The 16,854-nt window shown below is 40.8% G+C and overlaps 1 non-coding gene across 1 annotated transcript; it reads left to right on the top strand.

Moving 5' to 3' along the window:
* Positions 1-3,027: 3,027 nt before the first annotated feature.
* Positions 3,028-3,134, top strand: LOC127108815 (small nucleolar RNA R71). Its single transcript, XR_007796326.1, has one exon. It is a non-coding gene; the product is annotated as a small nucleolar RNA R71 (small nucleolar RNA).
* Positions 3,135-16,854: the final 13,720 nt, after the last annotated feature.

The following is a 16,854-nucleotide window of genomic DNA, read 5'->3' as shown; positions in this document are numbered from 1 at the left end:
AATTAGGAAAACCATTTGCAAATCTTTACTTGACTTTAACGTTACTCTTTCATGATTAGCAATCCATGCTCAGAGTATTTGTGTTTCTGGAGAATCTTGGAATCTTGCTTCTGATGTTAATCTCTTGTGAGTTCAGATAGTTCCTTCAGATAGCGCTGAGAACTTCTGGAAGTTAGAGATAGCGTTGTTCAGAGTCAGAACATCTAGAGCTAACTTCTTGTTCAGATGCTTCTGATACTTTGCTGTTATGCTCAGAGTTAGACTTTCTTGAACTTGTTTCCACTTCAGATGCTTCTGATCATATGATAATATGCTTCTGATCTGGTTCTGTATCTGATGACATCATCAGATTTCTTCCTTCTTTCTTTAGAATCCTGCACACTTAGAAACTTTTCGTTAGGGTGCCATTTTTGGTTTCATCCTTTGTTATCATCAAAATCAAGGAATCTGTTGTAGAACAATTTTTGTTCTTACACTAGGTAATCTGCAAAGATTGACATCATGCAGCGTTGGAAAGTAGCTGGGGCATTACAGAGGCCGAATGACATTCGTCTGTAGGCAAAAGTTCCGTAAGGGCATGTAAAGGTAGTTTTTTCTTGATCTTCAGGGTGGATAGGTATTTGGAAGAATCCAGAGTATCCATCTAGATAGCAAAAGTAAGAGTGTCTGGCTAGACGCTCCAACATTTGGTCTATAAATGGTAAAGGGAAATGATCCTTCCTGGTTGCTTTATTTAATTTTCTATAATCTATACACATCCGCCATCCTCCTTCTAAACGTTTTGCTACATGTTCGCCTTTATCGTTTTGCACGACTGTGATGCCTCCCTTTTTAGGTACTACATGCACAGGGCTTACCCACTTACTATCCGAGATCTGATAGATTATACCTGCCTCAAGTAACTTAAGAACTTCCTTTTTAACAACATCACTTATTATAGGGTTTATTCTTCTATGATGTTCCCTGGAGGGTTTTGAATCTTCTTCGAGCGAAATCCGATGCATGCATACGGATGGGCTTATACCTTTCAGGTCAGAGATATTATATCCTAAGGCTGAGGGATATCTTCGTAGCACGTCTAAAAGTTGGTTCGTTTCCTCTTGGCTTAAGGTAGCACTGACTATAACTGGACGGTTCATCTTTTCATCGAGGAACTCATATCTCAGGTTCTTAGGCAGTTCCTTAAGTTCTAAGGTTGGTCTCTTAGGGCATGGCATAAGATCTGGGGTAAGGGATAAACATTCGTAAAGGTTATCATCGATGTAGGGTTTCTTAAAGTCATCATCTTCCATTATGAGAGTTGATGGTAACTTAATTGTTTTTATAATTTCTTCTTGTTCTAACTCTCTAACACATTCATCAATGATATCTAAGGCATAACACGCGTCTCCCATCACAGGTGCCATAAGAAATTTCGAAAGTATAAATTCTATTTTCTCGTCACCTACCTCAAATGTCAACTTTCCTTTCTTGACATCTATTATGGCTCCTGCAGTCGATAAGAATGGTCTACCTAGAAGGATTGGTATATCATTGTCCTCTTTGATGTCCATGACAACAAAATCAGTAGGGATAAATAACTGATCTATCCTAACAGGGACATCTTCTAAAATGCCTATCGGATATTTAACAGATCTATCGGCTAACTGAAGTGACATCTTAGTGGGTTGTAATTCTCCTAAGTTTAACCTCTCACAAACTGCTAAAGGCATTAAGCTCACACTAGCTCCTAGGTCTAGAAAAGCTTTTTCGATGACATGATTACCCAAAAGGCAAGGAATGGAGAAATTTCCAGGATCTTTATCTTTCTTTGCTAATTTGTCCTCGGAAATAGCATTACATTCCAAAGGCTTCGGATCGTCAAGTCTACGTTTGTTGGTAAGGATGTCTTTGAGAAACTTTGCATAAGAAGGTATTTGGGTGATGGCTTATGTGAAAGGGATTTCTACATGAAGTTTTTCTATAACTTTAATAAATTTTTGATACTGTTTATTTATCTGGGTTTGTTTGAGTCTTTGCGGATATGGTATAGGTGGTTTATATGGCGGGGGTGGTACGTAAGTTTTTTCTTTAGGTTCCTCTCCTTTTTCTCGACCTTCTTGGTTTTCAGGTTCCTCTGGTTCCTTTACTTCGTCCGTGGGTTTGGTACATTCCTTAGAAGTTTCGGGTTCACTCAATCTAGGGTTTGGTGGCTCATCATAAGCGTTCCCACTTCGTAGGGTAATGGCATTGGCTTGTCCTCTTGGATTTTGTTGAGGTTGTCCAGGGAACTGTCCTCCAGGTATAGTCTGAGGGGCTTGGTTTAAAGCTACCTGAGAGATCTGGGTTTCAAGCATCTTAGTATGAGTGACTATTTGGTCAACCATGATTCCTAACTGAGTAATCAATTCGTTAACATGAATGTTCTGGTTCATGAACTCCTTGTTTTGTTGGGTTTGAGCGGTGATAAAATTTTCCATAATTTTCTCAAGGCTCGGCTTTGGTGGCACAGGTTGCATAGGTTGATTTGATCTAGGGGCTTGATAACTAGGTCTCAGAGGTGCATTATTTTGGATAGGGTTATTGTTTTTATAGGAGAAGTTCGGGTGATTCCTCCATCCAGGGTTATAAGTTTTCGAGTATGGGTTCCCTTGGGTGTAGTTCACTTGCTCAGAGTGGGTTCCGTTTAATAGACTGCATTCTGCAGATTGGTGTCCTTTGGTTCCACATATCTCACAATCCGTCGAAACTACGGCTACAGTATTCGGGTTTATGCACATATGCTCGACCTTAAGGGTTAATGCGTCCATTTTCGCTTGCATCATGTTTATAGAGCTTAGTTCATGCACTCCTCCTTGGGCTTCCTTCTTCTCAACTGTCGCTCGTTCGACTCCCCATGATTGATGGTTTTGAGCCATATCTTCGATGAGGGCACTGGCTTCAGGATAAGATTTGTTCATCAGAGCACCGCCTGCGGCAGCGTCGATGGTCATCTTCGTGTTATAGTGAAGTCCATTATAGAAGGTTTGAATGATTAACCAATTTTCTAAACCATGATGTGGGCATGCTCGTAACAACTCTTTATATCTCTCTCAAGCTTCGAACAACGATTCTCCTTGGTTTTGGGTAAATCTAGTTATATGGTTTCGAAGAACGGCAGTCTTACTCGGGGGAAAGTATCTAGCAAGAAAAACTCTTCTAAGGTTATCCCAAGTCGTAATGGAATTGGGTGGAAGGGAATCTAACCATGATAGGGCTTTATCTCTGAGGGAAAAAGGGAATAATCTTAAACGTATTGCCTCAGGAGAAGCTCCATTGGTTTTAAAAGTGTCTGCTATTTGAAGAAATATTTTTAAATGTTGGTTTGGGTTCTCAGTAGCGAGACATGCGAATTGTCTCTGTTGCACTAGTTGCAACAGGGATGGTTTAAGTTCGAAATTATTAGCTGGGATGGTTGGGTTTACTATACTAGAACTAGGTTCTTCATTTGATGGTTGGGAGAAATCTTTAAGAGGTCTTTGATTTTGATCTTCGGCCATAGCTCTCTTAATTCTATGAAAGCATAAACGTGCGCGAGCGTAACGTTCAAGTTCCGCCAGAGGATATACTAAGCTTAAACTTCCGGTGCTGCGAGTTCTTCGCATTGACCGACGGGAAATAGCCTAAGTCTAAACGATATAACAACAGGGAAATGAAATTTGACGAAATTGGTCCCCGGCAACGGCGCCAAAAACTTGATGCGGTTTTTTCGCAAGTATACGAACGCGTCAGAGTAATATAAAAGATTGTCGAATCCACAGATACCAAGTGTCAATCTATCGTTATCTATTGTTATGGTGTTTATCAAAGGCAATCAAAATAGGTGTTTTTAGAGTGTGCAAAGAAAAGTAAGGTATTGAATAAAGTTTAATTAATAAAGACAGGGTCGAATGTAATTCACATAATCAATTAATAATCCAAGTACTTGCTAATAAAACTACTTATGGGCAATGTTTCCTACTTTGAAAAAAACCAATTTAATGGGAACTGTCGCTTTCGCGTATTCAGAACCGAGTTGTACTCCCTAATCAAACCCTCATATTGTCACTTATAAAAAGGCGCGCATTGCGTTAGAGTAGTAAACCTATTTTTAAGAAATATAGTGTCTTGACTAAGTTGAAAAGTATTATAACCTGGATTTCTTAACCAAAAGAGGTTCTCACGAACCAGACTCTAAACTTATAAACGCGTCCGAAAATAGTTTTAAAATCTCTTTTCTTCTTAAGTTAAAAACTCCTAATGAACTAAACAAAGCGCTTTCGCTGTTTTTGAAATAGTTAAAAACAATTAAGTTTAGGTAGACGTTGGACGGCTTTCGATCTTACCCAATGGAGTTGAAGTGCGGGAAAACTTAAGTTGAAAGTTAAAATAGCCCTTAAGTGTTTCTACGAACAATTGTACGGATTATCGGTTCAATTATGATCCTTACATTCTAACCTTATAAATTTAGTTAGACATGGTAAAGTAAAAGTGTATTAATTTAAATAAAAGTAGTGTGAGTGCGAAAAGTAAATAAAGTAGTGCGAGTGCGAGGAAATAAATAAAAGTAAAGCGAGTGCGAGGAAATAAATAAAGTAGTGCGAGTGCGAGGAAATAAATAAAAGTAAAGCGAGTGCGAGGAAATAAATAAAGTAGTACGAGTGCGAGGAAATTAAATAAGATAAAGACAAGTAATAAAAACCTGCTCCAATCGGAGGGTTGAGTAAATTGCAAAGCGGAAATGAAAATGGCGGCAGGATTAACTTCCTTCCAAAGTGCTCCAAACTCGATTACAGACTCGATCACAGACTCGATTACACAATTATGGTAACACCCCAATGCGAAGCGATTACCACTTTAAAATACTGAATATATGCCTAAGTGAAACAAAGTTGTTATGAGTTTGCCTCTGTTCTAAGTTTGGATCTTCCTCTGCTCTAAGTTTGGATCTTCCTCTGCTCTAAGTTTGGATCTTCCTCTGCTCTAAGTTTGGATGATTGAAAAAGTGATTTCGAGTTTCTATTTATAAGTGTCGCATTACGCGAAAAACCGGCGGGAAAAGAAAGAAACAACAGAGCCGCCACCGTGCGTTATTTATCCCAAAAGAGGGAAAGGAAACGCTCGAAGTAAACCTAGAAAAGAACATGGTCTCGCGACCAAAGAGGATGGGTTCGGGAGTCGGTTATGCGAAGGGAAGGTGTTAGGCACCCTACGCATCCGTAGTACTCTACGGGATCCACGCACACTAGGAAGGAAAGTGGTTGCTAAAACGCTGCTCAAACTCACACACACTGGCTGAAAGAGACGAAAGAGACTGACTGAAACTGACTCGGCAGGATGTCGCATCCTGGGCCTACTTAGTCTATCAGGCATAGACATCAGAGTCAAAGTAGTTCGGACTGGGGAGACGACACATGCTCGCTAGGATGTCGCATCCTATGCATACGTATCTTCTCGGACGAGAGAAGAATCAGAGCATTCGTAGCTCGGCTGACACGCACACAAGCAAACAAGACACAGGCAAACGTGGAGCCTGACTGCCAATCGCTGGACTTATGTCAGCATCCGAACCTAAAACACACGCAAAGAGGCAAACATGGAGCCCAAATGCCAATCACTGGACTTACATTGACATCCGAACCTAAACAACACAACAGATAGATAGGGAGTCGGGGACTCAGCCTATAACTGTCAAACACAAGCAAACAGACAGCAAATGCTAAGGAGTACGGGGACTCGAGCTTAGCAAAGGTCAAACAGCACACACAAAAGAAAGAAAAGGCGCCCGGAGAGATCAGCTCAATCTCCTGCCTACATACTTCATCTGGTGTGAAGATCAGGGCGATGTAGTTCCCCTACGCAGGGACAAGGATCTAGCCTAACCAGATAACAGAGGGAGACACAACTCTAGGGAGACTACGACTCGAGCCTAGACGTTGTCATGCAAAGTCAACCCTAAGTTAAGGTTTCTAGCTAAATGGCACACGGGCCAACCTATCCTAGACAAGGCTTGCACAGGAAGCAAGGGTCTCGATTGCAACAAGGGCAAGAGAAAGGGGAAGTCTCCATCGCAACGAGGGCGAGAGAAAAGAGTTAGTGTTAGTGGTTAGTCAAAACTCGGCAAGACATCGCGTCTCGTGCCTACGTATCTCATCTGAACATGAGAATCAGAGTTGCCGTAGTTCGGCCGATCAGCTAAACATGGCTCACACAGGGAGCAAGCCACACAGACTTGACTTTGCACAAGGGCAAGTCAAGCACAACCTATCTTGCACAAGGGCAAGCCTAAACTAAAGCCTAAAGAGGCAAACAAAGCAATCACAAACACATACAGCATAAAATAAACACACCAACAAGGGGGCTCAAACATCAAAGGTTAGGCACTAGGGCCAACTGGAATGGGGTAAGTGTGCTCTTAACCTTGCCATTGAGAGGCTAAGGTGAAGCAGATGAAAGGAGATGAGGGGTGTGCCTCATTGCTTCTATCTCAGATCAGAGAGAGAGCATCAAATAATAGAAAGTGGGGGAGTTCAGAAAGATGGAACTCTTTCCCCATTATTGACTCGATAGATCTTGGGTTTTTATCTCAATGCTTCAACCATGTAATGGGAGCAAAGAGAGGACACACTGAATAGTGGGGGATAGGCTACTTATCCCTACCTTCCACCAATTGCCTTACTTGAAGGACTTTTCCTGCTTAGGACAAATTTAAACACACACAGGCATTGCCTCTTAAGGAGGACTTCAGACAGTTTGCCCGGCCAAATTAACAAGCCGGGACTCCAGACTACATGAAGTAAAAGAGATTATACCTTAAGCAAGTTGCTAAAAAGCAAAGCAAAGCAAGTTCAGAGAACTTAAGCAACTAAAGTACCTGCAAAAGTCAAACAGATCAGTTCACAGTTCCACAGTTAAAACCAAAAGGAATGGATAAACAGTCAACTACAGAAAGTCAACTGTGCAAAGCAAGACTCAAACACATGAGTCAAACCATCTGCAAAACAAAGGTTAGTACATGATATGTAATCAAAACCAATCACATTTGCATGATCTCAATGGCAATGGTGCTTAACCTGAAACAGAAACTCAATAGTAAGCACAATAGACCACTAGGGCTAGCCTAGGGTCAAGGATGAAAGAAAAAGTCAAAGCAGCAAGTAAAAGTCAACCAAAGTCAAGGTCAAACAATTAGGAAGCAAACACAATTGGGCCCACATTCAAATCATGCATTATGACCATTTCATGAACATTTGAAGTCAAAGTAAGGCAAAGGAAAGCATACAAAAGTCAACAGAATGACTTGCATCAAAAGTCAACCCAAACATTTTCAAAAATCATCAAATAAATCACACTCAATCCTAACATCTAACATGGTATACATGTAAAATTTCATGGCATTTGGATGAGAGGAAGGCAGTCAATTAAAATCATGAAGTCAACACAATTTCAAGTAAGCACAATGAAAGTCAACAAGCATGGGTCAACTTCAAAAAATCATATCAAATTGAAAACAGAAGAGAAATGAATGAGATTAACACCAATGCAAAGCTTGAGATGTCTAGTTATCACATATGAAATTTCATGATCATACAATATGGTATGAGAATTTCCCAAAAGGAATGGCAAGGTATAGCACAAAAAGTCAACAAATGACTAAGCATGGAAGAAAATTCTCAAATAAATTGGAAACAGAACAATTAATTCTAGGAAACTTCATACATCAAATGGACATATAAAGGAAGGATCATGCAAAATTTGGGGTCATTTGGGAGCCAAGAAGTATGTCAAAGAAAATCATGAAATGGCATAACATTGGTGTGACACAAATTGTCACACCCTACTTCAGAAAATCATATCTCACACACCACATAAGATAAATGCACAAACTTTACATCAAAATGAGCATGAATGAGTGTAGAATAACCACAAAAAATTTCAGAATCATTGGATGCATCATCATTATTTCACAAAAGAAATGGCAAAAGGTACAAAATAATGACACATGAACAAAAACCCTAAAGCCATTTAAAATCCAGCCAACCAAAAATTCAGCAAAAATCATGATTAAATAATAGACATTCGTGTGCAAATGATGGAAAAAATTCATGAATTTTGGAGTTAAATTGAGTGAAAAATGATTTTTGTAAAATGAAGTAACAAAATGAAATAAGCATTGAAATGAATTGGTTTTAATTTGAATTAAATAAACCGTGGGGCATTATGGTAATTGTTGGTTTAATTAAGCGAAACGGTGCGTAGCACCTGGGGATGTGTCACGCATCAAGTGGTAGCATGGCAAAAAGAATAATGCTGCATATGTAAAGCAAAATAAGCTAGCAGCCCAAACGTGTTTCATGAAGTGGACAAATTACTGTGTGCTAATAAATGAAACGGTGAGTATCAAATTCCAGACGTGTCAAGCAGTAATAGGTAGTATGGCTTTGTAACACTGCTGCGCATGCAAAACAAACTTAAACAAACAGGCCAAATCATTTTTCATGAAATGAGACAAATTACTGTATGCCCATAAATGAAACGGTGCGCATCGTGGTGATGTGGCACACAGCAATTCAGCATGGGCAATGCAACAGGGAATTTACGCAGAGAAACAACAGATTCGACCAACACACGATCACACAAATGGAATTTAGGGTTTTCTAAACAAACAACAGCATTCATCATCCCTTCATCCAATCCGAAAAAACTAATACACCCAGAAACAACAATTGGGCACGGCAATCTCAACAGCAGACCAAACATAAGTGTAATCCAACATCCATTATCCTTAACACAAACTAAATATAGAGCAGCAAACAAAAATAAACATGAACATCAACTTTCAGATTGACATATCTTCACCAATATCTAACCATTTTCAACAACTTATAGCTTAAAACAATCAGCAAAGAAGGACCTTCATGATACATGGCATGGCTTAATGAATAATGAGATTCGAAATATTACCAAGTTTGAAGCACAATGATGATGCAGTGGCTATTTTGATGTTGCAGGCAAAAACAGATGCATGTTGTGGTTGATATTGATGAATACTTAAGGTACCTTGGCTCAAAAATGCTTGCAAGTGCTCAAATCTACAAATGCCATTGTTGTGTCCACGAAGAAAACAGTTGATATGCTGCAATACAGTTGAGTTTTGGTGCTCAAAAACACTTCCAAATGATGTCCAAGTGAAGGAACAATGAAGGTTGTTCGAGGGTTTTTGAATGTTTGAGCAGAAAATTCACTTTTGGTAAAATGCAAATTGAGAGAGAAAAGAGAATTTGGTCGTGGCTGCTTGTGTTTCTAGGGTTTCAAAGTGTCAGAAAAATACTTTATATTGTCTGTTTAAGCTTCCCTAATCACATGCTAAACCAAGTTTAACTTAATGAACAAAAAATGCAAAAATGCTAAGTGAGCATGAGTGGAAAGAGAGGTGTGAGTTTGGCACGATTTTGGGCCTTAGTCATGCTGTTTATGACCAACACAAATGCTGTTTTTAGTTTGCTGATGGATTGCTACATTGCCTTGCTCTTATTTTAACCAAATTGTCATATTTGCACTTTTGGTCAAAATAGTAGTATGATGATGAAATGAACATGAAATTATGCTTGGAGCAAGTTTCAAATGACATATGAAGCAAATCCCAATTGGCCAAATTGAGAAAAAGTCCATAAATCAAAAAGTCAACCTTGGGTCAAACTTTGATTTTTAAAAGAATAGGTCCAAAAATGCCATTTTGAATGGTAAGGTTTTAGGTCATGAAATTTACATTTTTGGAAAGAGGATGAAAAATGTGGTTTGTAGGAAAAAACCCCACCAAATTTGGCCTTATGGTTTGAGAGATATGCTCAGTTGAAGTTCAAAAATTGATGAGAATGAATTGATCATATCTTGACAACCACACATGGGATTTGGGAGTTCTTGGACTTTTTGAAAATGGGAAGACAAGATCTTCAACTTTCATGTTGGGCAAAAATTCATTTGGAGCTTGTATCATGATGAAAGTTGAGGATCAAGAAGTTTCTATTTTTGGCAGTTGAAATTACAGGTCCAGTTTCTATTTTTGGAAATTTCCTGATTGGCTTCAAATTCTTCCATGATGTTGATTGCCATGACACATGAGGCCTATTAGGACATGAATAAGCTCCTTCAAATCATTTCTATCCATCAAATCCAAAGAATCAAACACAGTTGACCAACTTTGACTTTCTAGGGTTTTGGACTTGACTGTGCGCTTCTGATGAATTCCAAACCCTAGTTCCTTGAGATTTTGACTTCAAATGATGTCTCAAGACATATGAACTCTTGATGACTGATCATGGTGCCCAAATTCCACAAGAATGGCCACCATCCACTGCTTTGATTGATTGTCGACTGTTTAGGGTTTTCTGCCTGCCTGTGCCTTGACTGTTGACCTCTGAGCCTTCAACCCTTGACTTGAACACTTCAAATAGACCTCCAAGTCATGTGAACTTGTTGGACAAACCCTAGGGCTTTGATCCCTTGAGAAACACCTTTGCTTGATTGGTTGACTGATCTCCTGATCAGTTTGACCTAATTCTTGCTTGCTTGTTCTTGAGGCAACTGAGGGACAATGCAAATGCTATGCAATGTATCATGATATGCTATGACCTAATATGAAATGGTATGTATAATGATAGGTGCAAATTTGAGGTGCTACAGCTGCCCCTATTCAATCAGCTGGGAACCCGAACGGATGAGAGCAACGGCTGTCAGACTTTCAGGGTAAACAGGGATTGAATACAAAAGAACCGTAGAAATTTGCACCGACTGGGTATGATACAAGAACCACGTCATTTACCGATGACAAACTGCATGCCAGCTTCAGAAAAGCAAAACCATTTACCGATGGTTAAAGAACTGGAACTTTGATATTTACCGATATCAACTTCAGCACGACCATTTACCGATGGCAGCTGGGGAAAACAAACTTCTGAAAAACAAAACCATTTACCGATGGTTGGAACTTGATATTTACCGATATCAACTTCAGCAAGACCATTTACCGATGGCTGCTGGGAAATAAATTTGATGTAGAGAAGAAGCAAGACCATTTACCGATGGTGGCTTCAAAGAAACTGGACATTTACCGATGGTGGCTTCAAAGAAACTGGACATTTACCGATGGTGGCTTCAAAGAAACTGGACATTTACCGATGTCAACTTCAGCCAGACCTTTTACCGATGGCTGCTGCAACTGGGAATTCGATATTTACCGATATCGAAGAAAACTGGGCCATTTACCGATGGCATCCTCACTGGGGACTCGATATTTACCGATATCGAAAGAAAACTGGGTCATTTACCGATGGCATCTTTGCTTGGGGAGGAACAAAATCTTCGTGGTGATACCAGACAAGACGTTTACCGACGACTTCTGGGGATTTTGATTTTATTAGTAAGAGAACAAAGAATGACCAGACATTTACCGATGACTGGGATGAGACACGATGTTTACCGACATCGAAAGATGATGTTTACCGACATCAAAAGAAATGACCAGACATTTACCGATGACTGGGATGAGGAATTTACTGGTGAGAGACAAACAAATATTCGCAACTGAAAACCAGATAGGACATTTACAGATGACTCTACTGGGGATTTCTGTTGGGGATTTATCAGACATTTACCGATGACTGAAGGAAAGACTCGATGTTTACCGACACCGAAACAATGGCGTTTACCGACACCAAAAAATGACCAGACATTTACCGATGACTGGGTGAGACTCGATGTTTACCGACATCGAAAGATGATGTTTACCGACATCAAAAGAAATGACCAGACATTTACCGATGACTGGGTGGAACTCGATGTTTACCGACACCGAAGCAATGGTGTTTACCGACACCAAAACAAAGAAGACACACGCGGGTGTTGACATGACACTTACTGGTATCACAAGAATAGAATCTGGGATATGTCAAGGCAAGGCTGATCACTTGCTGGGAGTCTCACTGGGGAGAAACAAACTTCTGTCACCATCGGGTGAGGAAATAAACCTCTGTCACCATCGGGTGAGGAAATAAACCTCTGTCACCATCGGGTGAGGAAATAAACCTCTGCGGGGATAATCAATTCTGAATGCTGTCGAAGCAACTGTAGCAGACTTGGTGCTGATGTCGAACAAAAATGATCCGCCTCTGCCGGGGATGTGGTCTGATGCGGTTTCGAACACATGAATGCATATGTTTGAATTCTTCTATGGCGTAATGCTCCATATGGAATGGAAATGCTACGCAGTTTTGAGGATGCAATGATTACTATATGCAATGCAAAAATGATAAGAACTCTGCGGGGAGAGATACACAGGACGACTGTGCTGAGGAATCTTCAATATAAATCCACTGGGGGAAAAGAAGGCAACTGCTGGAGAAATATTTCGTGAAACCCGCTCCACTCGGGGATCAAGGTCACGCAAACAGGAAGGAACACCATGTATACCGGGTTGTAGGTATGAAACGGGTGACCGACCAAAGCGAAAATTGGTTTAAATGCCATAAGTACATCGACCTGATCGTCGGAAACTTCTTCGGTCTGAATACCGGAAAAACATAAGTACATCGACCTGATCGTCGGAAACTTCTTCGGTCTGAATACCGGAAAATTGGCCTGAGTGCCATGAGTACATCGACCTGATCGTCGGAAACTCCTTCGGTCTGAATACCGGAAAAACATAAGTGCATCGACCTGATCGTCGGAAACTTCTTCGGTCTGAATACCGGAAAAACATAAGTGCATCGACCTGATCGTCGGAAACTTCTTCGGTCTGAATACCGGAAAATCATAAGACATATTATCTATAGCCGTCAAAACGTAGATAATACGCTCGCATGGAAGATTATCCATAACCGGGTTGTAGGTTGTTAAATGAATAATCGACCGAAAAGAAAGGCCTCTGGGTACCAGATTAGGTATGCAAAAGATGACCAATCAGGTTGCTTACTCGGAGCAAGTATCCAACAAGAAGGTGAAGACCCAATGGGGACAATACTGCTTGATCAAGGCAAGTATCCAAAGGGGACGAGACCATTAATACCACAAAGAGGGGATTACATCTACCGGTCTGTAGGCAGAAAACCACGGAAAAGTAACCAGTCATCATCGGGATGAGCACAAAGGGTTAATTCCAACAAGGGGATGAAAGTGGGATTTTACAACTACCAGCTAGTGGGTAGAAAACCACAAAGATAGGACTTACAACTACCGGTTTGTAGGTAGAGGCCACGGAAAAGTAACCAGTCATCATCGGGATGAGCAAAAAGGGTTAATTCCACCAAGGGGAGAACGTGGGATTTTACAACTACCAGCTAGCGGGTAGAAAACCACAAAGATAGGACTTACAGCTACCGGTTTGTAGGTAGAGGCCACGGAAAAGTAACCAGTCATCATCGGGATGAGCACAAAGGGTTAATTCCACCAAGGGGAGAACGTGGGATTTTACAACTACCAGCTAGCGGGTAGAAAACCACAAAGATAGGACTTACAGCTACCGGTTTGTAGGTAGAGGCCACGGAAAAGTAACCAGTCATCATCGGGATGAGCACAAAGGGTTAATTCCACCAAGGGGAGAACGTGGGATTTTACAACTACCAGCTAGCGGGTAGAAAACCACAAAGATAGGACTTACAGCTACCGGTTTGTAGGTAGAGGCCACGGAAAAGTAACCAGTCATCATCGGGATGAGCACAAAGGGTTAATTCCACCAAGGGGAGAACGTGGGATTTTACAACTACCAGCTAGCGGGTAGAAAACCACAAAGATAGGACTTACAGCTACCGGTTTGTAGGTAGAGGCCAACAAACGATCTGCTGAGACAGAGTGAGAAAAAAGGATTTACAACTACCAGCTAGTGGGTAGAAGACCGTAAAGAAAGGACTTACAGCTACCGGTTTGTAGGTAGAAGCCAAAAAATTCCGCTGAGGGTGAAATGAATGAGTGTCGATTAGTGAGCGACTATTCATTTATGCCCCAGGGAAGCACAAGAGACAGTCAACGGGTAGCCATTTAGGATCGATCCAAAAAGGCAGACTGAAACAAGACTCATTCTAATGAGGAAAGAACTCAATAGGGAAAACCCATCCCGTGTAGGGAGGGAACGGAAGCAACCGTCATCCACGAGGATGTATCTCAGTGGGGAGTGCAGAAGGAAATGGTAGACACTTTCTGCTTAAGGGGTAGACTCTACGTGGAGAGATCAGACACACCCATATCTGCTAGAGGAAAATCTACTGGAGAGATTCTGTATCAACAAATAGCAGGAGACAACCATCAACGGATACACGGCAACAGCTGCAACATGAGTATCCAAATGCTATGATTATGCATTTATGTATTATGCATGATGAACGTATGATGAATGCTGACAAACAGACATGTTCAACACGCAGGTCCGGGAATCAACCGTCCGGAGAGAAAACCAAAGCCACCAGAGAGCAAAGAAAATCCACTGGGGACTGGGATATCAGGGAACACTTATCCTGCAGGGGAGGAAGAGCCACAAGAGGCTTCCGGAGGGATCGTCAGTCACAACCAGAGAAAAGAGTTACAACATACAGGCGTATGCGCCACAACAACTCGTGATGAAAGTCTGAGATACCGAGAAGCAGCCAGATCTCTGATGAGGATACATAGGCATTGATAAGGCTCATCATGCCAACAACTCCGCTGAGGATCCATCTGAGGGCATGACATAGCACTGGGATGTCGATCTACCAAATACTAAATCTTCAAAGAAAAACAACCCACGTTGGGGGAGAGAGGAAGACTAATCTGCTGGAGAGGCGAAAGTTGGAGTCTTCAGTAAACACTCTGCTAGGGGAGCTGCCCCACAAAAGTATTTCAACAGCAACCTTGTTGGGAATGCCCCACGATAGGGCTCAAACAGCACTCTACTGGGGATGCCCCACAATAGAGCTAACAAGGATTTGGAGGAAGAATCTGTACTGCCGAGAACATGAAGATGAACAACTTCAAACAACACTGCATTGGGCAACTTCACTGAGGAGAGACCATACGAGGTTCTGCAGGACAAAGATACAGTCATGCTCGAGATACGATCAATTGCCTTACCTGTTGGTAATCATACCACCGGGAGAGCACTGTGGATCTCCTAAGTATTCTTCCATCTTTGTGAATGTTCACTTTGTTTAAGAATATTTTTTGAAAATTTTTGTTTATTTTGAAAACAATGATACTTTATCAGTTAAAACATGCAAAACATCTGTTGAGTTGAAACAAATAAGAATGCAAATAATTGGATAAAAGCTCAAATTGATGTGATGGAATGGCAGTCTGCAAAGGGCGAGACTCCATAGATCTGTACAAGTTTGAAATCGGTGATATATATTGGAGAGGGCTACATTGAACATAATGACCTTTCCTCTACCATTCTGAATTTTCGATGTATTCAAAGCTTCAGTCGACGACGGATCGAGAATCCCTGACGGATGACAGATGTACAGCACAGTCTTGTCAAGATGCAGTTACTTGCCAAATCCCTAATTTTTGCCTAGATTGCCCCAGTGTGAGGTGTTCAATCTAGCGGGATGCACATTCTCTTTTTTTCAATGTCTCTAACTTTTGCCTGGATCGCCCTTTCGGGTTTTCAATCCACCGAGACGCTCCTTTTTGCCTAAGTCGTCCTTTGGGGTGTTCGACTTAGCGAGCTATTTTGCTTTTTTCTTTTAGGCGAAGTATTTCTTGACTGCATCAGAATTCACAGGACGAGTGAACTTCTTCATCCATTGTTGTAAGTGTTAAAGCATTGCCTGAAGAGGCTCTCTTGAAAACATATGGACGTTCCTAGCTTGGGGTCCACTTGCCCCTGGAATCGGGTGTGAAAGACAAGACTTTCTTGAGCACAAGGTCCCTCAGAACACACGAGGCTTGATCTTCTTGTCGAATGCTTTTTTCACTCTCTGCTGATATGACTGACCATGACACATGGCAGTTGATCTCTTGTTTTTGCTTTGAATTCAGCATCAGCCAACTTGGGACTTTGAGGGTGCTGTTTCTCTTTTGTTTTTTTTTCTTTTGATTTCTTTTGATTTTTTTTTGATTTTGATTAATTTCTTTTTTTTGATTTCCTCTTTTTTTCCTTTTTTCTTTTTTTGATAAATGCCCCAGTTGGCTGTTCTGCTGATTCTCGAGATGCAGCTGAGTGTGATCTTCTTTTCTTGCTCAAGAAGTCGGGAAATCTCGTCAGGAATCCCTTCAACATCATCTTCTTCCGCTTCGAATACAAGGAATTCAAAATTGGGAGATGACGTCCGATCATTATGTTCAGTGGGTTTAAGAAACAACCTGCATAATGATTTTGATATGAAAAGCTTTTTGAAAATCAAACAAGACAATCGTTATGCAGATGAAAAGATTGCTTTTATTCTTGTTTTTTTTTTAAGGTTTTTTGTGATCACCAATTTCATGCAAAAGTGAAAAGGGAAAACAATTGGAAAAACAAATGTTTTAACATGAATTTATTTGAATGAAAATATCATTGCGCAAAATGTTGCCAACAATGTCATCACTTCTCCTTTTGGCATGGGAGAAGGGTTTTTAAGCAAAGTGATTATTACAGAGACTTATGAACAACTGTAGGAAAGCCCACAGTGACCCAATTGTGATAGATCCCAACGGGGACGACAACTGTCAGTATTTCTTGCATCAGCAGCTTCTGCTTTCCGAACAACCCTTCTGAAGAAAAGTCGGCGCCATCCCAGGACTTGTTATCTTCAAACTTGATTAGCATTGGGACCTAAGTCTTCCAAAATCAGGATACCTGACCTCACAAGGTCTTGAACCTTCACCTTCAGCTGGAAACAACTGTCCACA

This window comes from Lathyrus oleraceus, chromosome 7 (assembly GCF_024323335.1).
Source record: "Lathyrus oleraceus cultivar Zhongwan6 chromosome 7, CAAS_Psat_ZW6_1.0, whole genome shotgun sequence".
Lineage (NCBI taxonomy): Eukaryota > Viridiplantae > Streptophyta > Magnoliopsida > Fabales > Fabaceae > Lathyrus > Lathyrus oleraceus.
The sequence above is the reverse complement of the archived record's forward strand: the minus strand, read 5'-3'. Positions and strand labels throughout refer to the sequence as shown.